Here is a 22,618-nt window from a genome sequence, read left to right on the forward strand (position 1 = left end):
GACATTCTAGAAAAGGCAAAACTATGGAGAAAATAAAAAGATCACTAGTTGCAAGGGGTTGGAGGGCAAGAGAGGGAAAAATGGGCTGAACACAGAGGATTTTTACAGCGGTGAAAATACTCTGTATGATACCATAATGATGGATGCGTGTCTTTATACATTTGTCTAAGTCCATAGCATGTACAACATTCTAAGAGTGAACTGTAAGGTAAACTATGGTCTTTGGGTGATAGTGATATCATAATGTATGTTTTCTTTTTAATTTTTTAAATGTTTATTTATTTTTGAGAGAGAGAGAGAGAGACTGAGTGCAAGAGGGGCAGAGAGAGAGAGGGAGACACAGAATCCAAAGCAGGCTCCAATCTCCGAGCTGTCAGCACAGAGCCCCCATGCAGAATTCAAAACAACAAATTGTGAAATCATGACCTGACCTGAAATTGGACACCCAACTGAGCCACCCAGGAGCCCCTATACGTTTATCTACTGTAATGAATGTTCCCCTCTGGTGAGTGACTGAGAATGAAAGAGACTGTGAACATGTGGGTCAGACAATAAACCTGCTCTTCAAGAAATGAAGTCTTGGGGCACCTGGGTGGCTTAGTTGGTTAAGCGTCTGACTTTGGCTCAGTCATGATCTTCCAGTTCTCAGGTTTGAGCCCCATGTTGGGCTCTGTGCTGACAGCGCAGAGCCTGGAGCCTGCTTCAGATTCTGTGTCTCCCTCTCTGTGCCCCTCCCCCTCTCGGGCACATGCGTGCACACTCTCTCAAAAATAAAGATAAAAAATAAAGTCTTAACTTAAAAAAAAAAAAAGAGACAGAAGAGGAAAACACTCTCTCACCACCCCCCAAATATCTTCTCGATTCCTCTTTAGACCTTCTATAAAAGATGTGGTGCTTGGAACTGAAGCAGATATCTTGCAAGTGTAAGGGAATACATTTCATGTACAGATATGACAGAAGGGTAAGGACTGAAGGGGCCCGCATCTTTGGAACCAATGAAATAACCTAGACTACGCCGTCCTCCAGACTTCTCGTCAAGCAGATGGCACGTGTCCTTATGATGTAAGATCTGGCTGGTAGGTGCTTTGTTACTGGCAGCCAGAGGTATCCCAGTGGATACATACATCTATAAAAGAAGAGGGTCAGACCGATATCTCTGTGGTTCATTCTACCTGTAAAATTTCTAACGTAATTTTTATGCCCATCCATTCATCCTCAAAGTCTCTTGCCTTGGCTGACTCACCCATGAAGAGTAAGTATAGCCATCCAGTTGCCAGAAGTAGTTCTTTGAAATGATAAACTAATAACTACAGTGCTTCTCCTGTTAGAAGGTGGAGACTCTGACTCACCAAAGGTAGAGTACGACATTGGCAGAGCAGTGAGTATGCATTTGCACTGATGAGCAATCGTGTGCCCTGGCATGTGATAGGGTCTTTTGGTAAAACAATGAGACATCTGGAGAATGGCCACAGCAATAACAAAGTGTGGATACACCTACTGGTCTGAGTCTGAAGGGCATTGGTAAAAGGTTTCCAGGGCCAGGTAACTCACCTTCCCCAGGAATTTCCACCAAATTTTAAGCATTTAAGCATTTTTGTCACCAGAATCTTCTTAAAACATAGCAGTAGAAGTAATATATTAGCTTGAGAATGTTGAAGCCCTGAGGAGATGGGAGGCAGAGTAGATGGATTTCTGGAAATCACTAAGGACAGTAAAAAGACCATAGACTTTAGAGCTATAGGGTTATGTTTGAGTCTTTGTTCTACCACTTAATACCTGTATATCTTGAAAAAGTCATTTGAGAGATGCCTGAGTGGCCCAGTTGGTTAAGCGTCCCAATTTGGCTCAGGTCATGATTTCACAGTTCATGGGTTTGAGCCCCACATCAGGATCTGTGCTGACAGCTCAGAGCCTGGATCCTACTTTGGATTCTGTGTCTCACTCTCTCTCTGTCACTCCTCTGCTCGCTCTCGCTCTCTCTCTCTCTCTCAAAAATAAATAAACATTAAAAAAGAAAGAAAGAAAAAATCATCTGCGCCCTCTAGTAACGATTTATAAAATGTCTTCCCTGGCTTTCTTCATGGCTACTATGGGAAACCAATAAGATCACATGTGCAAAAATTATGTTTGCACACTCTGCCAAGTGTGGAGTGCTGCCCAAGTGTGAGAGGCTATCATTCTCAATGAGGAAGAAGAAGATGCAGAAGGAGAGCCACAGGGCACCAAGAACCGTGGGCGACTGAGGGGTACATCAGAAGGCAAACAAGCCAGGCTCAGATAAGCCTTTGCTGGATCGGCTTCCGTCTGAGACCAGCCATACGGTCTATGCAGGCGGTAATCCCAGACCCGGACCTCAGCAGCCCCGTCTTTCAAATTCGATGACTGGGCCACCTGAGAGCTACCTTAACAACTGTAGGTACTGGAAGCACACCCCCAGCTCAGGGCTGCTTCCTCCCCGCTGTGTGGTTCGGGCTATCTCCAAAGGCGTTCAGGCGCCTCCAAGGACAGGCACTCTCATCTTCCCTGTCCTATGAGGGAGACTGAACCATGCAGCCAGACTGGGACAGACAGAGACGAGCAAACACCGGTTAGAGGCCCAGCTAAAAACCAGCCAACCACTACAGGTCTAGTCAGCTAGCCTCAGTCTCCACATCTGTGGTATGGGCCAATAATACCTGCTCTGCTTGCTCCGCAGGAGAACTCTGAAGTTAAGGTGAGCTAACGGAGGGAAAAGTGACTGGAATACTGGAAAGCCATGCACAGATGTAAAACGTCTCTGGGGCAGGGGGCAGTCATGGTGAAGAGCGTGGGCTTTGAAGTCCAACACACCCAGGCTGTGTGCCAGCCCTGTCATCTCCAGGTGGACGATCCCAAGCAAGTTGCTCAGCCTCTTCAAACCTTGAGTCATTATCTTTAAAACGGGGTCCCTAATGTCTACGTGATAGCCTGTCGTAGTGATTAAACAGCAAATCCGTGTCATTAAGCAAGAAGTTAATAAACATCAATAGTAGTCGTAATAGTATTTGTTGCTATGATCATTACTATTATCTCTATCGACACCATTCCCTTGTCAGATGGCAAGAATGAAGCCCACACGAGGCCTCGGAATGTGCTGCCTCCCAACCTTACTGAGCGTCCATTCCAAAAAGTCACACAGCCCCTGAAGACTCCACTGAGATGTGAGCTGAGGGGACGCATCCAAAGCTTTACAGTTGAGAAGACCAGTCCAGAAGCCCCTCCCTGACGACACTGCCCTGACAGACCCCTTGCTGGGTGAGACTTTGCAGCGAACCCCTGAGCTCCGATGCAGAACGCAATCTGCCAAAGTTCGAAATTGCTCCTGCTGGGCTCCCTGCCATGGAAAATCCACGCTGCGGCGCTCAGGCAGCCAAGCTGAGCTTCACCCCTGCAGCTTCTAGAGACCCCTGGGGAAACCTGGCATCCCCCCCCTGCTCACAGCTTGGCCCCAACATCCGGGCAGGAAAGCAGAACTCCAGCCAGGCCCCGACCTGCTGCTCTCCAGGGCCTCCCTCTGACCAGAAAGGCAAAGCTCAGCGTTCTTCTGCCTGTGGCTAGTCCAGTGCAGTGAGGAAAGGGCTGAATCAGCATCCAGCCTTCCCCAGGAGCACCAGGGAAAGGTCTTTATCTTTGGACCTAACACATTATAATTTCTTCATATGATTACTTATCTGTTACTCCCACTACACTATACACTTCTGGAACAAAGAAGTTCTTAATATTCACTTTAATATTTTCAGGCACTGGCACTGGGCCATAAAAAATTGTCAGTTAGTGTTGATTTATGTAAGCTGTTAAATTGCCAAGTCCTGAAATATATAAGCAGCATTTTGGGAGTGCTTCAATATATGGAAAGTCCAGTAAACTGACCCAAGATATTTTCAGACATGTGTCAGTCTCTAACTAGCCTCTCTTCAGTCACCCAGTCACTGGCTCTATCAAAAAACAGAGTCAAAAAGCAAGAAAATAAGCAAAGAAAGCCTTAAAGAAGCCATCCCTTCAACTACACTCTTGCCAATATTAGGAGCTCCATGTACCAGTCTGGCAAAGCTACCCTAAAACAATCCAATGTCCACCTTCTCGTGCCTACCCCTGAGCTTCAAGGGCTATGAGAGACCAGGGCCACAGCCAGTCACAGCCACCAGTCTCAAGTGGGCTCCAAAACGCTAGCCAGCCTGGAATATTTCCAGGATGACAGGCCCTTCTCCAGAACTGCTCTTCCAAGCCTCCACCATGCCTCTGAAACCCTCAAGACATTACCTCTGATTTCACCCAGAAAATAGAAGCTGCTGGGGAGAACTCTCTCAACTTCATGCCAACTCACTGGCCTTTCTTCCTACATCGACTCCTCTCCCTTCCTCTTTCCCTTCAACTACAACCAAAAAGGAATCATTCCTCCTGTCTAAGAATGATCACTGCACTAAGCCCTGGGGTCCTTGCTCAGGAGCTCAGTATCTCTATTATCCCTGCCATCCTTGGCTTTCAGCATCTTATTTTCTACTGGGTCCTTCCCAATAGCCTGGAACCTCATCAAGTCTCTTTCATCGTTAAAAAATCATAATGGCAACAACAATTCACCTTGGTCTCCGCCCAGACACACTGAAAACGTGTCCACACAATTATCTGCACATTGATGTTTACAGCAGTTTTTTTTTTAAAGTTTATTTACTTTGAGAGAGAGAGAAAGAAACAGAGTGCATGAGAAGGGGAGAGGTAGAAAGAGAGAGGGAGAGAGAGAGAATCTCAAGCAGACTCCACGCTGTCAGTGCAGAGCCCAACATGGGTTCCATCTCATGAACACTGAGATCATGACCTGAGCCGAAATCAAGTCAGCCACGCAGGCGCCCCATATGTTCACAACAGCTTTATTCATAATTGCCAAAACCATAAACAACCAAGACATCGTTCAGTAGGTGAAAGGGTAAGTAAATGGCGGGACATCCAGACAATGGAATGTTGCTCAGTGCTAACAAGAAATGAACTATCAAGCCATGAATAGACATGGAGGAAACTTACACGCACATGACTAAGTGAAAGAAGTCAATCTGAAAAGCCTACCTACTGTATGATTCCAACTATATGACATTCTGGAAAAGGCAAAACTATGGAGAAAGTAAAAAGATGAGTGGTTGCCATGGGCGAAGGGGGAGTTAGGGAAGAATCAGTGAAGCACAGAGGATGTTCTGTATGATACTATGATGGTAGATACATGTCATTATACAGATTTATCCAAACACACGCAATGTGTAACATCAATGGTGAAGCCTAATGTTAACCATGCACTTTGAGTGATGATGGCGTGAAAGTATAGGTTCATTGGTTGTAGCAAATGTACGTCTCTTGCGGGGAATGTTAATAAGGTTGAGGCCAGGGCCGCCTGGGTGGCTCAGGTGGTTAAGCATCCAACTTCAGCTCAGGTCATGATCTCGTGGATTGTGGGCTTTAGCCCATGTCAGGCTCTCTGCTAAAAGCTCAGAGCTGGAGCCTGCTTCAGATTCTATCTCCCTCTCTCTCTACCCCTCCCTTACACTCCCCCCACTGTCTCTTTCTCTCTCAAAAATAAATAAACATAAAAAAAGACAGCTCAATTAAAAAAATAAAAATAAAAAAATAATGGGTAAGGCAGTGTATGTGTGGTGGTAGGAGGTATATGGGAAATCTCGGTTCCTTCCCTTCAATTCTGCTGTGATCCTAAAATTTTTGTAAAAATTGAAGCCTATTAAGACTATTTTAAAAACACTCATTCAGCCCTCATTTGCAATTGCCAGATAAGCAGGCACTAAAATAATTACAAACTTGATAGGTTATGTTATGAAGGAATAAAAAAAAAAAGAGCAGCTGAGATAACACAGAATACACTCAACCATGCAGGCTTCCCATAGCCGGGATGCTTTCACAAGTACCTGTCATCATTAACGAACCGCTAATACACAGCCACAGACCTCAGGCCTCTGTGAATTCACTAGTCTGAGCCAGTACTTAAGTCCCCTTCCCATCTGCTCCTACCAGTAGTGAGTTTCTGAGCACCCAAAGTGGAAGACCAAATGATGGAACTGGCCGTATAATGTGGATTCACAGATAGTCTCTGAGCCAAGCCCTACGGGCTGAGCCGACAGAACCTATGTGCTCCAGGCCTTCCATAGAGCATGCAGGTGTGTGGCCACAGCACTCTGAACGCAGTGGGTAAGCTAGTAGCAGAGACTCAGCAACACACACTTGCCCCAGCTGCACGGGAACACACCTTGTGTTAGGGTGCTTTGCTTTAGTGCGCTTCACAGACACTCCGTTTTTTCACAGACTGAAAGTTGAGAGGGGGGCCTGCATCAGGTAAGTCTCCTGGAGCCATTTTTCCAGAAGGCCATTTTTCCAGAAGGTAAGCATCTGCTTACCTCCATGTCTCTGGGTCACATTTTTGGTAATTCTCACAATATTTCAAACTTTTTGTTATGACTGTATTTGTTATGATGATCTGGTGATCAGGGATTATGACCCAGTGAAAGCTCAGATGTTAGTCAGCATTTTTAGTAATGAAATGTTTTTTAATTAAAGTATATAATTTTTTAGACATAATGCTATTGCACAATTAATGGACTAAAGTACAGTAAAAACATAACTTTTATATGCACTTGGAAACAAAAAAATATCTGGCTTGATTTATTGCAGTATTTGCTTTATTGTCGTGGTCGAGAACCAAACTTGAAATATCTCCAAAGTCTGCCTATATTGAATTTAATTAAACATTATTTTATAGACTTAAATATTATATAAGCATATGTATATTTACCTATATACTTTTATATACTTATATATTATAAACTGATTAAATATGAACATGGAAAGAAAGACATTAATTTCTTTTTTTTTAATGTTCATTTCTGAGAGAGAGCACATGTGCACATTGGGGTGGAGCAGAGAAAGAGGAGAGAGAGAATCCCAAGCAGGCTCCATGTTGTCAGCACATGTTGACATAGGTCTCAAACTCATGAACTGTGAGACCATGACCTGAGCTGAAGCCGAACGCTTAACTCACTGAGCCATCCAGGCGCCCTAAGACATTAGTTTCTAAAATGAAGTCAAATGCTTTATAAAGCCCGAGTCATTAAAAATTGCTGGTGAATTGGTTGTGGGTGAGAAATTTTTAAAAGGCTGGATGAGGGGGAGACTATAAACATCTAGAAGGGCTCTGCGCACAGATTCCCTCCAAGTGCTAACCCCTCATTCCATTTTACAGAAGCTAAACCCAGCAATCTCTGATGACGCACTGGACTTTGGCTGTAGGAGAAAGCACCAAACTCTAGAGTGAAGGGCCCATACTCAGAGGCTTTGGTTTTGTGTCAAAACAGCAGCCAATCAATGTACATTGATGCGTTTTAAGTTAGAATAATATGTCGAGGCGACCCATGAATTATGTTTTCTTCCTCTTCACTTTAAATGTTAGTGCTTCCTTTGTAAAACCCCCAACGGAAGAGAAGAGTTGGCACTGACCCTTGCTCTGGAGGTACAATGCCCTGTCTCTCATCTATTCTAAGTCACCTGTTCTAAAATAGAAGTTTGCTCTAACAGACTTGGACACTGCTCACTGAATCTACTCTGGTTTCCCCAGATCCTACTGTTATTCACTCAGCAAAACTTGTTAGGAGCCAACAGTATGCCGGGTGCTGTGCTAGGTCTTGGGGACACGGCAGAGAAGACAGACACAGTCCCATCTCTCAAAGCCTCCCAGTCACAGACGCATATGAACTCTAAGAAGGTTGCTTTGGGTTCGGAAACAAGGCCTCCATAAGTAAGGTCAAGACCAAGGCAAGTAAGGCACCTGAGGTGCCAAATTTAAGCAGGTGTCACGCTCAGGCTGTCACACATGGCATCCTTTAATTTTGAAACCTGGGCACCTTGCTTGCCATCAGTAGGTTCCCCTCCCTGTGGGTAGCTCCTCATTCCTCCTCCTGACCAGGGTTAGTCTTGCAGTAGCCATGCTTCCAGAATCTTATTTCCTCGATTCACTCATAGCCTATGGCAAACCTCCAGGCCTTGTTTTACAACACACGTGCTTGGCATATTTTGACGTAGTTTGCACCTGAGAATAGATCTTAAAGTTTTGTTGAACCATACATCTATCATGCCTCCTACTCTTCAGGAAGAAAGAAATCACCATGTGTTTTATTTTTCAACTATGAAATTAGCAAGGAAAGCCCTTACTCTGAGGTGTAGACAGGTTTCAGCCAAGCACAGAGTCCCACTCTTGCTAAGTTAAGGGGAAAATCTGCTGAAAAAAATCTGCTAGGAGGCAGTGTAAGGCCATTGTAAAGAGCTTAAAGACTGAAGAATAAGAATAAGCAGTAGAGACCTGGGTTCAGTTTCAAGTTTTGACATTTGTTAGCTGGATTTAAAAACGAGTAAGATCTACTCCCTACCATGGAGCAGCAGGCACCTAATAAGGATGATAAAGAGATGATCACAGCACAGGAGCCCAGCAAGGGGATGGAGGCTCATGGTCTTAGGAGCCTGGAGGATGAGGTGGGGGAGGGGCAGGGAGAAGACAAAACGGGGAGGGGGCACCTCAACGGGGTTCCACAACTAGAATAGAAGTTAGCTCGGGGTGCCTCGGTGGCTCAGTCGGTTGAGTGTCCCACTTCAGCTCATGTCCTGATCTCTCAGGGTAGAGCCCACTTCGGATCCTCTGTTCTTCTCCCTTTCTGCCCCTCCCCCGCCTCTCAAAAATAAATTAACATTAAAAAATCAAAGACTAGAAGTTAGCTGTGAGTTGAAGAGGGAGAAGAACTATCTAGGCAGAGGGGACCTCAGGACTGTGTTAAAGTTTTCCAGACTGGATGATGAAAGGTGGCTTCAGTTCATGGGAATTTACTATAAAGATACACAGTCATGTACCTCGTTTGGAACATTCAACAATCAACACAATTCTTAGCACTCGGTTATTCCTGAGCACAAAGTAGATCCATTGCCCCTTATTCTAGTGATTCAACACACTGGTAACTGTGCCTCTCTCCCCATCTGTCTGTCTGTCGGTCTGTGTCTCCTCTTTCCACGTGTCCAGCCACTGCTATCTTTTTTACTTCATTCCCTCTGATTTCTGTTTATTCATGGCATTCACTGCCATTGAACTTCTGCCTACCACCTTCTCCTCGTGTGCACTGGCTTCTCCCCATCTGCTGATTTTCTGCACTGGCCAGCTCCCCTCCAGTGCACATAAGTGGCTTTGTTCAGAAGTTCTGCTCGGTGCCCTGAGCAAAGGTAGTGAGGTGGAAAAGCGTTTGTGCTTGCAACTGCAAGTGCTTGGCCACGTTGCAAAGGCAAGCTGAAGAAGGAGTGTTTAAGGAGGAACTGGCCGTGGTTCTGGAGGGTTTTGAGCCTGGGATTAGGATACAGCAGAGATGAACCTGTCTACAAACTCAGATATGCAAGAAATCACATTTCTGCAGGTGTTTTGAACCAGCTTCAATCCAGTGCTGAGGCCCCTTCACAATGGTGGCCGAAGAGTCAATCTCCATCAATTGAGGGGCTTGTCCTTGGGTCGTGCAAAGATCCTAGGGTCTTCTGTGGAACAGGTGCATCGAGGAGGCTCCTCTTGAACTTCGGCCATTGGTTCCCACGGGGAACCACTAAAACACCTAGTGTTTGCCACTGCAGATCTCAGCTTTCCTTTTGCTAAAGGCAAGCCATGATCCCTCATCACCCAGGGGGTGACAGAGTCCAAAGAAGAGTCCGGCTCCCAAGTCTATGCCCACTGCTGTCTCACACACAGCAGGATCGTAACAGACGCCCGCCTCCCAGAACACCAGCTCGGACTCTCCCACCCCCACTTCCCTGCCCCTTTCATCAACCATACACTTTCCAGAATGAAGCCGGGGTTTCACAGGACGTGTGTGTCCCATTAGAGAACGCATGTATTAAACAGCCCGGCTAAACGGAATGAATCACAGGCCAGCACATCTAAAAGTGGGAACATGAAAGCAATGACAGGACAAAGAACATCAGCGTCCCGAGGATGGCCGCGTGCTGGGGCTCAGATGAGAAGCCATCGCGGACAGGGATGAGCACCCGCGGAGAGCGGCTGGCCCGGGGGAGGCGTGCGGAGATCAAGGAGGCAGCAGCGTCTTTCAGGATGGATTTGGCAGAAGAGGAGACAGCAATATTTCAACAGGAGCTTTAGAGCAAACAGAAAAGTCAGCTCTCTGGCCGGAACAAATGCAGAAGAAAAAGTGCTTATTTGGAGTGTGTTTTTCCCTCAAGTGAGAGAGAGGCACGCAGGGCCACAGAGAAAAGCCTTTGCAAACGGGGCACCACTGAGTCACCATCCTCGGAGCCTTCTCCTCCCATTCCACACCCGGAAGACCCAAGTGCAGGAAGGGGATCTGAAGATCTGAGACCACCCCTCCTCTGCAATGGCCTTACTCTGGCTGAGCCTCAGTGTCTCGGCTATAAAACGGGGACAATAGTAACTGCCTCCCAAGTTGGCATAGTTAGGATGGTCTTCTGGAAGGAAGCTCTAAAACCAAGATCTTCATCTACTGTAGGAGTCCAGTTACACAACTTTCTGGAAAAGGCAAAACTGTGGAGGCTGTAAAAAAGACCAGTGGGAGCCAGGGGCTGGGGGGAGGGAGGGATGAACAGGAATACAGAGGAATTTTAAGGCAGGAATTTTAAGACACTATTCTGTATGATCCTATAACGATGGATACATGTCACTATAGATTTGCCCAAACCCATAGAATGTACAGCATCAAGGATGAACTGTAATGTGAACCATGAATTTTAAGTGATAATGATGTGCCAACATAGATTCATTGATTATAACACGTGTACCATTCTGGTGGGCGATACAGATAATGGAGAGGCTGTCCACGAGTGGGGGCAGGAGGGATATGAGAAATCTCTGTGTCTTCCTTTCACTTTTGCTATGATCGTAAAACTGATATAAAACAACAATTTATTAATAAACAAGGTCCATCTTAAAAAAAAAAGAGGCCAAAGTTAGTGTCACCAAACTCATTAGCATGTTAGTATGTGACGCTCTCCGCACACGCATGCATTCATGTCTGACAAAGGCCTAGGGCTCTTCCCTACGGTCCCCATTCCAACAGTGCACAGTGATCAACAGGTGGCAAACTGCTTGAACTGCCTCATCTTGTGGCTTTCTCAAGGTCACACAGATCTTGGGCTGGTTCGGGTGGAAGGAGCAAGTCCCAGTCAGTCCCAGGGCTTCTGAACGCAGGCACCTGGCCTTTCACTGAGTCATGTCTGCAGACGGCTCCGAGATGGCTTCTATCCACACCCATCTGCCACCCACCCCCATGGGTCCCTTCCCAGGATTTCAACAGCAGCTGGGTCGTGCTGGCCCTTCTTTTGTTACGGTCTCCCTATCCTGCCCCCCCCCCACCCTCTACAATTAACCACTGACACAGAGGCCCCCTCCTTCTCTCCCGTTCCCCTGCTGTGCTCACAAATGTGTGCAAACGCAACAGATTCCACTGGACTCATACCAGCCCACAGGTTTCTGCCCTGGGCTCTCCAGAAGCATCGATCTGTTACAAATCCCCCCGGTGGAAAAGCAATAATAGTGGCATCACTAGTGTACATTTATAATATACCAGCCACTTTTATATCTCTTCTCATAGAATTTTCACTATCGCTTTTGACTTAAGCTGTCAGTCAAAACCTGGTATCCCCATTCTCAAATGAGAAAATTGAGGAGGTGGAATTGCCAGGGAGTGCTTAGAGGAGTCAGGATTTAAAGCAGGCCCATCTGACTCTGGAGGTCACGTTCCAGTCTGTCCCCAAAGTTCTCATAAAGGACATGCTGCCCTCACTCTACTTTCCTCCCAGCCCTGTTTGGTGAGAGGGCATCTCCTGCCACTCAGATTTAGGACACAGGCACTCAAGTGTCCTATTCTCCACTCTGGGTCAACAGCGAGCCTCCTTCTGTCAGCAGATGATGGGCCATCAGCCTACATGTCTCCTCGGGATGTTATCACAGCCACCTTCCTCTATGCCCCTGTCATCATCCGCAAGGCTCAAACACCACTATTAACAATCCACTTAATCCCTTAGCCTCTGAGTTTCTCTACAGAGCTACGGACCTTGATCTCGGCTCCACCGTCACTTGTAGGAACATAGGTGCTCCATAGAGATCATCATTGCTCCAAACAGCTGCAAAGCATTACACCACACCCCACAATCTTACTGTCTCCATTCCTGGTCCTTTACTCTGCCCCTCAGGTAGATCTCTTGTGATGTCCATGTCCTTGCCTGGATTGGCTTCCGGGTCCACCCCCCACTGGGGTTCATTCACCTGCATCCCACAGAGAGTTGACTTTTTAGCAAGGCAATGGCTTGCATGCTACAACCTCATTTGCCATCAGCATGGAGCTCCTCCACAGCTACGCACCACCCTCTCTCCCAAGATTTTCTCTGGAAAATGCTGGCAATCTGAAAAGTGGGAATAGAGTGATAAAAAATGACCCTGAGCCTTTATCGATGTAAAATCAGACACATGTTACCAATCTCAGCAGGGGCTCCTCCTTCTGCCGAGAACTTTCCACGCTGCTCTCAGATCCCTCTCCCTGTGAGCGACTCTCCTCATGGCCACCTCTCCCCCTGCTGTCCTTACCCTCAACCTCAAAGATGCCACTTTACTTTCTACAGATCATTTTCCATTTACTGGGAAGATCATATCAATTTTATGAGATTTGTTCCCTTAGCTTTCCTAGCCTCTTCTTAAATATCTCCAGAACTTCCCTCACTCTCGTGTCTGAGAAGCGTCCTGCTTCTTTGTCAAAACTTAACACTTCCACCCGCTCTCATCTCCTCCAGCACCCATCTTTTCTGTAGTGCAATCTCTCCCTCCTGTCTCCAACTCTCCCTCCATCCCTCTCTCCATGGGCCCCGTGCACTGTGTCCATAAACAATATGGTCTCCCCCTCCGAAATCAGGGCTTCTGGCAGACCATTACTGCATGACTCAAGAGCCATCATGGAACCCTGTGAAGCAGGCACTGTGCTTGATGCCGGAGAGGTAAAGAGAAATGGAGTAAACGTCTACTGTCGGGGAGCTCAGATTCCAGGGTGAGAAGCAGATAATGAAGAACAGGATAAACTCTAGACAAGAAGTAAGTCCAGGATGATGCAGGATAACAGACGAAAGACATCCACAGGCAGGGATGTTCCGAGAAGGGGTGAAACTGGAGTGTGGTCTGTGTCCATTAGGAATGTGTTTAGAAGCGGTCAAAGGAAACTGATCAATAACTCCCACAGGCAGGGTTTCTCTCAAGCTCAGTCAGAAGCTCAGGAGAGGCAAGTCCAGGTTGGCATCATAACCCAGCATCGTCATCAAGGACCCAGGTTCTTTCCATCTTTCTGCCTCATCATCCTCAACATATTGTCTTCCACTTCTGTGCTCTCCCTTTGGGGTTTCCAGATGGCTATTGTGCTGTCAGAGCTTCTATCTACTTTCCAGGCAGGAGAAATGGACGTGAATGAAGGGACAAGGGACTCTGTAGACAAACTCTGCTGTTTTCTTTGGGAATGGTTGCCCTCTGCCAAAAACTCATATTTCCAGAATAGTATTCCATGGCTTCCCCAGCTGGAAGGAAGATGAAGCACGCTGAATGGCTTAGTAGACAGAAGGGGGGGGAAAGGCAACTGGCAAAGAGTAGGGAGGTGGAGAAGGGGGAGAGGAATCACATGTCTGAGGTGAGAGAGGGCATGGTCTACTGGGACTGTCAAGCAGTCTGGAAGGGATGGAGCCAAGGGAATCAGGAGTGGGTGTGGGACAGGCACCATACCAGAGGCACACAAGGTGGGGACATTGCCTGATGCCAGGCCATGGATTCAGACTCTGTCCTGAAGACTCTTGAAATAGTGATGATTAGATTTATACTTAGATCAGCCGTGATGCAGAGTGGAGAGTGGATTTTAGGAGTGCAGTATTGGAGGGGGGAGAGAAACCTTCAAAACGGCAGTTTCAAAGATGACAGTAAAGAATAACAACATGTGCTCACAGGACAGAAAGATGTGAACAAAATTTGGAAGTCTTCTAGGACCCTCTCCTCGGAAAGGACTTTCCTCCACACCCTGCACTAACAGCAGCTGTGCCGCACTGTCTGTTAGCAATTTCTCTGCCCTTGCTGTGTCACCTGTGTCCCCGGGACCACATTCGCCAGACTCTTTTGATACTAAGGTTGCTCATCTCTTCGTTCCCAATTATGACAAACATCCTTCCGGATGCTTTGAATCACCTTCTGACCCAACCATCACACCACTTTGAAGGTAAACATCATTTCATGACAAACACTTCAGTGGCACATACCGCCTACCGACTTGAGATACAAAAACAGCTCATTTGAACTGCGTAACAGTGGAACGTGCTACCTGCAAAGTATATGATAATTACCATTATTATCAAAATCTTTTATTTAGTATTTATTCTGTTGCTTTTCAGTATCTGTTATATTTCTGTTTGTATGTGACTCATTTTCCTTACTGAACTATCGTTTCCATAAGAGAAGTGTTGTGAATGGAAGAATTCTTTATCTTTTTTATTGAGTCATGCCATGCCTCAGTTCCTTAGCAGGCTAGGAAAATAAAAGGCGAGAGATAAATCAAGAAATATTTGAAGCATATTTGGCAGATACAGGTCCTGTATGTATTATACATAAAGTCTTCTAAATCCAAAAGAAAATAAACATCCAGACAGAAAAATGGTCAGCGAACAGGAGTAGGCATTTTGCAAAAATAAATTAATAAACAAAAGTGGTTAATATACATAAATTTAAAAACTATTTAACCTTACTAGTAATGGAATCAATGTAAATAAAATTAAACATTTAGAAATATATAAATTGGGGGCATCTGAGTGCCACAGTTAGTTAAGCATCAGATTCTTGGTTTTGGCTCAGGTCACAATCTCTCAGTTTGTGGGTTTGAGCCCTGCATGGGATTCCCTACTCTCCCTCTCTCTCTACCCCTTGCTCATGCTGTGTCTGTCTCTATCAAAATAAATGAATAAAAACTTTTTTTAAAAAACCCAAAATATATAAATTGGGAAAAGATGAAACAAAAAAAAATAGCTAATATTTAATATTGAGTAATTGCTCTGATCCAGGTTCTCTTTGAAGAACTTGTGTTTAATCTTCACAACACGCCTGCAAGGAAGTTGCTATTATTATCCCATATATTTTACAGTTAAGAGAATAAGGCACAAGAGGGAACTTATTCAGACTCATACAACTAGACAGTGTTGAAAATTATTCATACAACTAGATAGTGTTGAAGAATTTTCATTCAGATATTTGGGTTCCAAAATCATGATCCTGACTATTTTACCGTTCTGCCTTCTCAGGAAGACTAAACACTTATTAGATATTTTCTATTTGTCAAATACAGTGCTAAGTGGTGTGCACAGATGATCTTACACAACCCTTACAAAAGCTCTAGATACAATTTTTTCTTTTTTTTTTAATTTACAGACTAGTGAAACTAGTCTCATAAACTGAGACTGAGCAACTAAGACACTTAGCCAAATTAACAACCAGTAAATAATAGAACTAAGTTTGTGTGCCAAACAGCCTATACCTGGTGTTGGAAATAGTTTGGGAAAAAGGCACTCTCACATGCTAGTGGGAAGGTTACATGGTATAACCTCTGGCAAAATTCATTGACTTTTGCAGTTTTTCATTGGCTAACACAGTTCTTCAAGCATATTATTTCCTCTAGAAATCACTATGTCCAAAGATTTTTCTATAAAGATGTTTGATGAACATTATTTATAATTTGGACTGGAGAAATAGCTAATGGCATATCCTTGTAAAGGAATATCAGGCAGCCATTAAAAATGAAAGAGACTGGGGCACCTGGGTGGTTCAGTTGGTTAAGCATCCGACTTTGGCTCAGGTCATGATCTTGCGGTTCATGAGTCCGAGCCCCCATGTCAGGCTCTGTGCTGACAGCTCAGAGCCTGGAGCCTACTTTGGATTCTCGTGCTCTCTCTGCCCCTCCCCTGCTTGCACTCTATCTCTCTGTCTCTCTCTCAAAAATAAACATTAAAAAAAGTTTTAAACTGTTTAAAAAAATGAAGGAGATTAAGAGTACACTTATCTTGATAAGTAGTGAGTAACATATGGAATTGCTGAATCACTCTGTTATACACTGGAAATCAGTATATCACTGTATGTCAACTATGCTGGAATTAAACTTTTTTTAATGATGCCATAGCAGAAAATTTTTATGACATGAAAAAAAATGTAAATGATACATTTCGTAGGGAGAAAAGGTAAACCATCAAACAGGAAGTACCATGTTATCTCATTTTTAAGAAAATGTAAATTTTAGGTTGACTAGAGAGCAAGATTGAAGATAGATGGCTGGCTAGATCATTAAATATAACTAGATACTTAGAGCCATAGAGCTATCGAGACAGCTACAGCTAGATATTTTTTTATTACCAAAAATGTTTAAAGCAGTTACCTCTCATACAGTAGGATTTCAGGTGATTTTTTTCTTCTTTGTACTTTTCTGTATTTTTCCAATTTTCTGTTTTCCCACTTTTCAGTAGCAAAACAAAGCCAATTCTTTTTTAAAAAAATTTTTAGGGGCGCCTGGGTGGCTTAGTCGGTTAAGCGTCCGACTTTCGCTTAGGTCATGATCTCGCGGTTCGTGGGTTCGAGCCCTGCGTCGGGCTCTGTGCTGACTGCCAGCTCAGAGCCTGGAGCCTGTTTCAGTCTGTGACTCCCTCTCTCTCTGACCCTCCCCTGCTCATGCTGTCTCTCTCTCTCTCTCTCTCCTAGAAATAAATAAATAAATAAAAATTTTTAAAGATTTTATTTTTTTAAGTAATCTCTACACCCAATGTGGGGCTCGAACCCACAACCCCAAGATCAGGAGTCACATGCTGCACTGACTGAACCAGCCAGGTGCCCCCACAATGCCAATTTTTATGTGGTTCTACAGAGTAAACTAAAAAAGTTGTCTTGGGCTTTTCTAAAAATAATATTTCTACCTAAAGTTTACAGACAAGGACAGGGATTATGGTGCCAGCGCAGACAGAAGCCAAGAATAATGGTTAATATTCCCCATAGACCAGATAGAAACTATTAGTCCTTCCTCACAAAACCAGTAGGAAAACTCCCCAGACTTGAGATCCCGTCCCATCAGGAGAATCTAGACAATCCCCTCTTGCCTTAAAATACTGGGTTTTCATTTGATGGTGTTCCCCATAAACTCCTCCACCCCAATGGTACCCTGAATATCCTTTCTTGTCTGATGAACCAAGTGTCCTAGTTAGAACCATTTATTAGCTAATTACAAAACTGAAACAGAGGAACATAAGCCAAGTCACGTTTACTGAGAAGATAAAGGTGTCTCTCCCACGTATAGGACTGAGAACGGCCACCAGCAGCTTCTGCTCAAATACCTGCTTCATTCTTCTGTGTCTCCCTGCAGGCTCCCCATGCTTCTCTACCCCACAGCAGAAGATGGCCCCAAGTTCACAGCCTCAAGATGGCCCCAAGTTTACAGCCTCAGGATCAATCCCACAGACTAGCTGGAGAAAATCCAACTGGCTCAATTTGGCCCAGGTGTCCATCCTTGTGTTCACGGCTAAGGCCTGCATGTGGGCTCCAGGGGACACCTGTGGAACCCCGCTGTGAGCCTGTGGATGGAGGGTGTGGTTCCCAGAGACAGGAGAGCTGCTGAGAGCAGAGCAGAGCCCCCCAAGAGGTCCTCACCATGGCTTCCTTTGGCCCCACTACCTTATCTGCAGTTAGGATCCCCCAGGTCAGCACCACTGGCTCTCCTTTTGGGTCCCAGGGACACTGTCTTGTCAGCAGATTCAAGGATGAGGGTGGGGACCAGCCTTACCTCCTTGCTCTTTTACATCTTCCTCAGCACGGCGCATCAGAGGCTTTGAACACACACTGTTGGACTGCCCAAGAGAAGTGTTAGCCTTTAACACAAGCTAATAACATGGTATAAACACCCTAAAACTAGCTTCCAAGTGACAGAGCCAAACAACTCTCCTCCAGAATCAGAATCAAGGAGAAGGGGTGGATTTTAAACTCTGTGTGGTTTAAAGAAATATTGAAGTGGAACTCAATTTACTTGTGTATGGATGTGTGTGTGTGTGTGTGCACATGTGCACACGTGCACACCCAAGTGTGTGAGCATTTTCTCCTCGCTGGCCAAAGTGAACAGATGAGAGACTAGAAATCACCTCCATTTAACAGTATACTGTCTTCCATGCTGGAAGCCTATTATAAAGATATTTTGGTCCATGAAATAAAGCAGCAGTGTTTGCATAAGCAAGCAAATGGAATAGAATTTAGATCCCATCTCCTCAGCCTACCTGATACCAAGCTCAGGCACATTAAGAGGGTGCCATTTGGGATCTTGTTTTAATCAGATTTTCTAACCTTCCATATATTATAATAAGTTTGAGGGGAGAAAATAATCAGTGTTAGGAAGCAGCCTGTCTTGGAGGATCCAAGAACTTTCTTCTCTGGGTTGCTCTGTGTTGGGCGGCTTAGGTGAGGAGCCATTGAGTGTGAATTTCTGTGTCTTGAGGGACTTTCCCAGCTGTCCGCCTTCAGGAAGTGCCTGTTCAGGCCTGTTTCAGTCTCCAGGGAGCCCTGTGTTGTGAAAGAAAGGCCCCCAAGGCCGTCACAGTGCCCTCTCAGCCCACTGCAGTTCCACTGTTGCCCTCGTTGATGATTTAAGGAGGACCTACAAGTCCAGTAGCGACCAGAGGTGAGTGGGTGGAGACCGGAAGGGCAGAGGGCTCTGCTGACTTGCAGCCACCCGACAAAGGGTATTGCCCTGACTCCGCCCAGACCAGAGGGACAGGGACACCTGGCCCCTTAGCAGTACGGTCTTAGAGGACCCGGGTGGGCACAACCCCTTCGCACCTATGACCGTATCAATCAGTTTGCCAGGTTGCCAAACAGAGTACCACATGCCGGGGGCTTCAATAGTAAAAATGTATTTTCTCACAGTCCTGAAGGCTAGATGTCCAAAATGAAGGTGTCCACAGGCCTGGTTTCTTCTGAGGCCTCTCTCGTTGGCTTGGAGACGATTCTCTTCTCCCTTGTATGGTCTTCCCTCTGTATCTGCTTGTGTCTAAATTTCTTCCTTTTAGGAGCACCTGGGTGGCTCAGTCGATGTAAACTCCGACTTCAGTTCAGGTCACGATCTCACAGTTGGTGAGTTTGAGCCCTGCATCAGGCTCTGTGCTGACAGCTCAGAGCCTGGGGCCTGCTTCAGACTGTGTGTCCCTCTCTCTCTGCACCTCCCCTGCTCACGTTCTCTCGCTCTCTCTCTCTCTCAAATATAAATAAACATTAAAAAATAAATGTCTTCTTTTTATAAGGACACGGGTCATATTGAATTAGGACCCACCCTAATGACCTCATTTTAACTTAACTACCTCTTCTCTAAATACAGTCACATTCTGAGGTACCTGGGGTTAGGATTTCCATCTATGAGTTTGAGGAAGGCACAATTATTCTATTACACCATCCAGAGGAACAAGCTGGGAATCTACACACTTCCTCCAACCCTCTCTGACCCCACTGGGGAGTCAGACCAGCACTGTTCTTTACATGTACAAACTCCAGACAGACAACCTAGATTCCATAACACCCAGACACAAGCTATGAGACCTCAGGTAAGTTACTTGTCTTCTCTGGGTCAGTTTCTCAGATGCAAAATGGGGATTATAACAGTCGAATGACATAGGATTTCCATGACAATTCAGAGGGTTACACATATAAAGAACTTAGAACAGCCCCTGGCACAAAGTAAATGCTTCAGAAACATTAGTGATTAGTATTATTAATTGAGCCACCAGGCACCCCAACTAATTACTGACCCAGCCTGAGTGGGGATCTGTTAGATCTACCCATTGCATCACTGGAGGTATCCTCAAAGGACAGAACCAACGATGCTCTGGAACCCACAGTGAGACTGACCACAAGCTGTCAGCCACAAAGTTGGGAGCAGATATCCATCTACTTTCCAGAACCTCAGCCAGCTCCCTCTTTCACTTGGGCCCCTGACTTCTTTTTAAATTGAATGAATTTGCGCATACTCGTAAGTCCCATGGTACAGGCTGAATTGGCAGGCAATGAATTGTTCCCTTTGTTTTTCCTGTTCTCGCTGAAGACCACAAAGAACGGCTTAAACTAATTTTTGGAAGATCAAAGCCTTCAATTGGAAGATCAAAGCCTTCAAGTGACTCTTCTTTCCCCGAGCCTATTTAGTCTTGCCTACTGCTAATCAGCTTGCTTGTCAAAGCAGATTCTAGATCTGCTGCAAAAACACAACAGGGAAGGATGTATAAAGGCAAGCGACATTTTGCTCTGATATGCTGTGTGTTGACAGCTGAGGGAGCTGGGTCTCCGGCTCGACAAGATGTGCAGGAGACTCAACGGAACCCTGCACTGCCAGTGCGGCGTGTCCTCACCAACCACAGACCTTCGCGGTGAGAAGCCGCCATGTGCATATCACTGCCCAGGGGTGGGGAACAAAGAAAATGTAGCAATGAACAAGCAAGTCCCTCAAGGGAACTGGGAGTATATTGGGACGACGTGAGGTATGATAAATGCTGGAGGAAGTATAAGCACACTTCCGGGGACCTCAGAGGAGGCAATGGCGGTCGCTGGTTGCGGAGGAACAGAAAAGGTGGGCTGTGAAGGATGAGTAGATGACAACATGGGGATAAAGACCTTCGCGAGAGAGGAAACAAGCAAAAGGAACCGAGGTGCGAGGATACTGAGAGCAGCACAGGGTGTGGGGGGGAACGAGGCAGGTGCCCATAAATGTTGTGCTTTGGGACTTCCTTCACCTACAAGGACAGACTTCCCTGCACGTGTACATGGAGACAAAGCCCGCCTGACGTCCTCATTTCATATGGGCCCACGTTTTCGTCCCCGTTTACTGCTTGTTTTCCTAGACCTCACCTGTAAGCTGGTTCTGGAAGAACCTCCTAGAACATTGCCATCACCCCAGACAGACCTGCTGGCCCACACAGTCTCAGAGAACGCTACTCCAGACAGCTGGTGGCTTTTGGACAGCAAAACAGCTTTGTTTGGAACAACGCAATTCCGTGACCACCGCGTAGGGGAGTTAGAACTCAGGAGCATGACAGTTCATTTAACGTACAACTATTTTTGCCTTTGCCAGCAAAGCACCTAAACGTTTGGAAGGAGGACCCGATTTAGACCAAGCTGCTGTTAACACCGTCAGTCTCGAATATTTCTTCCTGGTTTCACGTGGTCCTTAGTAACCTCACTGTGATTTAGAACCCAGCCATCTCTGCACTGTTGATGTCACTTCTGTGCTACCTGTGCGTGTGCACAAACCCATATACATGTTCCATCTCTCAGGAAGATTTTAAGTTCCTTAAAGCAATGCTTTGTTCTTTTAGCTCTTTATACTCCCAGGGCCAAGCCCAGTGCTTTGCACATACAATATGCTCAAAAGGCATATGTTGGTTAATAAGGGCTCCCTCTGACTTAGTCCTGTTTTCTTTTTGAGCTTCCTCACCCCCACCCCCAGACTTGCTCTCTGTAGGTCACTTCTGCCGGGCTCCAGGAGCGTCCCCCAAATGCTCCAGGCTTTGTATGCTCCCCACCTTCTCACACGCTGCTTCTGCTGCTCACACCGCCCTCCCCCGCTGTCGGCCTTGCTCTTGCTCTCCCCCCTGGACGCATGTAGGCTCCCCCTTCCAAGCTGTTGCCAGCCTAGCCTTCTGCACCCTCCACCAGATCATGAGCTCTGTGAGGGCTCCAACTGTAGAGCTTGTTCATGGTTGTGTCCGCAGAACTGAGTGTAATGCCTGGTACGTGGAAATCACACACATGTTTGTAAAATAAATGAATGGATGAATGAGCCCTAGAATTAACTGCTTATAAGTTCAGCTGAAGATTTACAGAAATGATATGCACTCATACCATTCATATTCTGACATTTCTTCCTCTCTAGCAGTTAAAACTCAGACAAATAGGAGCAATGAACCCAAAACTCAAGAGAACACTTACCTGAGTGGTGGAAACAGGGGTTTGAGAAAGAGAAAGAACAGAGAGATAAGTGAAAATATATTTTTAATATACTAGTTTTTAAGCTGAGTGGTGAATACCTGGTGTTTAATTGATTTATATGTTTTAAAACACGTATGTGTCACATATTTTATGAATCAAATACTGAAGGATACAAAATAACATTTTTTCAGAGTTCTGTGGGTCTTTAGCGGCAAGTTCATTTTAATGATTTTATCGATTTTTTTTACAGAATTTTACTTCTTTTGCTGCATTTCATAAATGTTTCAATGATCATTTTTATTCTTTCAAACAGATAACAAAAGGTGTTACCTGGAAGTGTAATGGTAATGGGCCCCAGCCCTTCTCCACGGGTGAGAAAATGGATGTCGGTCTCCAGACCAGACCCTTGAGACATCTTTAAAAGGTTGTTTTTGCACTTGAGCCCAGATGGTCATGGCGACCTTAAAGAAAAGGAGGCATAACTCCTAACAGCCCCCCACTGCTGCAGAAAGACACTTTCTTCCCAGGAAGCAATGAGACGCAGCGTGGCTGAGC

The sequence above is a fragment of the Crocuta crocuta genome, unplaced genomic scaffold (assembly GCF_008692635.1).
Source record: "Crocuta crocuta isolate KB4526 unplaced genomic scaffold, BGI_CrCroc_1.0 scaffold278, whole genome shotgun sequence".
In the NCBI taxonomy this organism is placed as follows: Eukaryota; Metazoa; Chordata; class Mammalia; order Carnivora; family Hyaenidae; genus Crocuta; species Crocuta crocuta.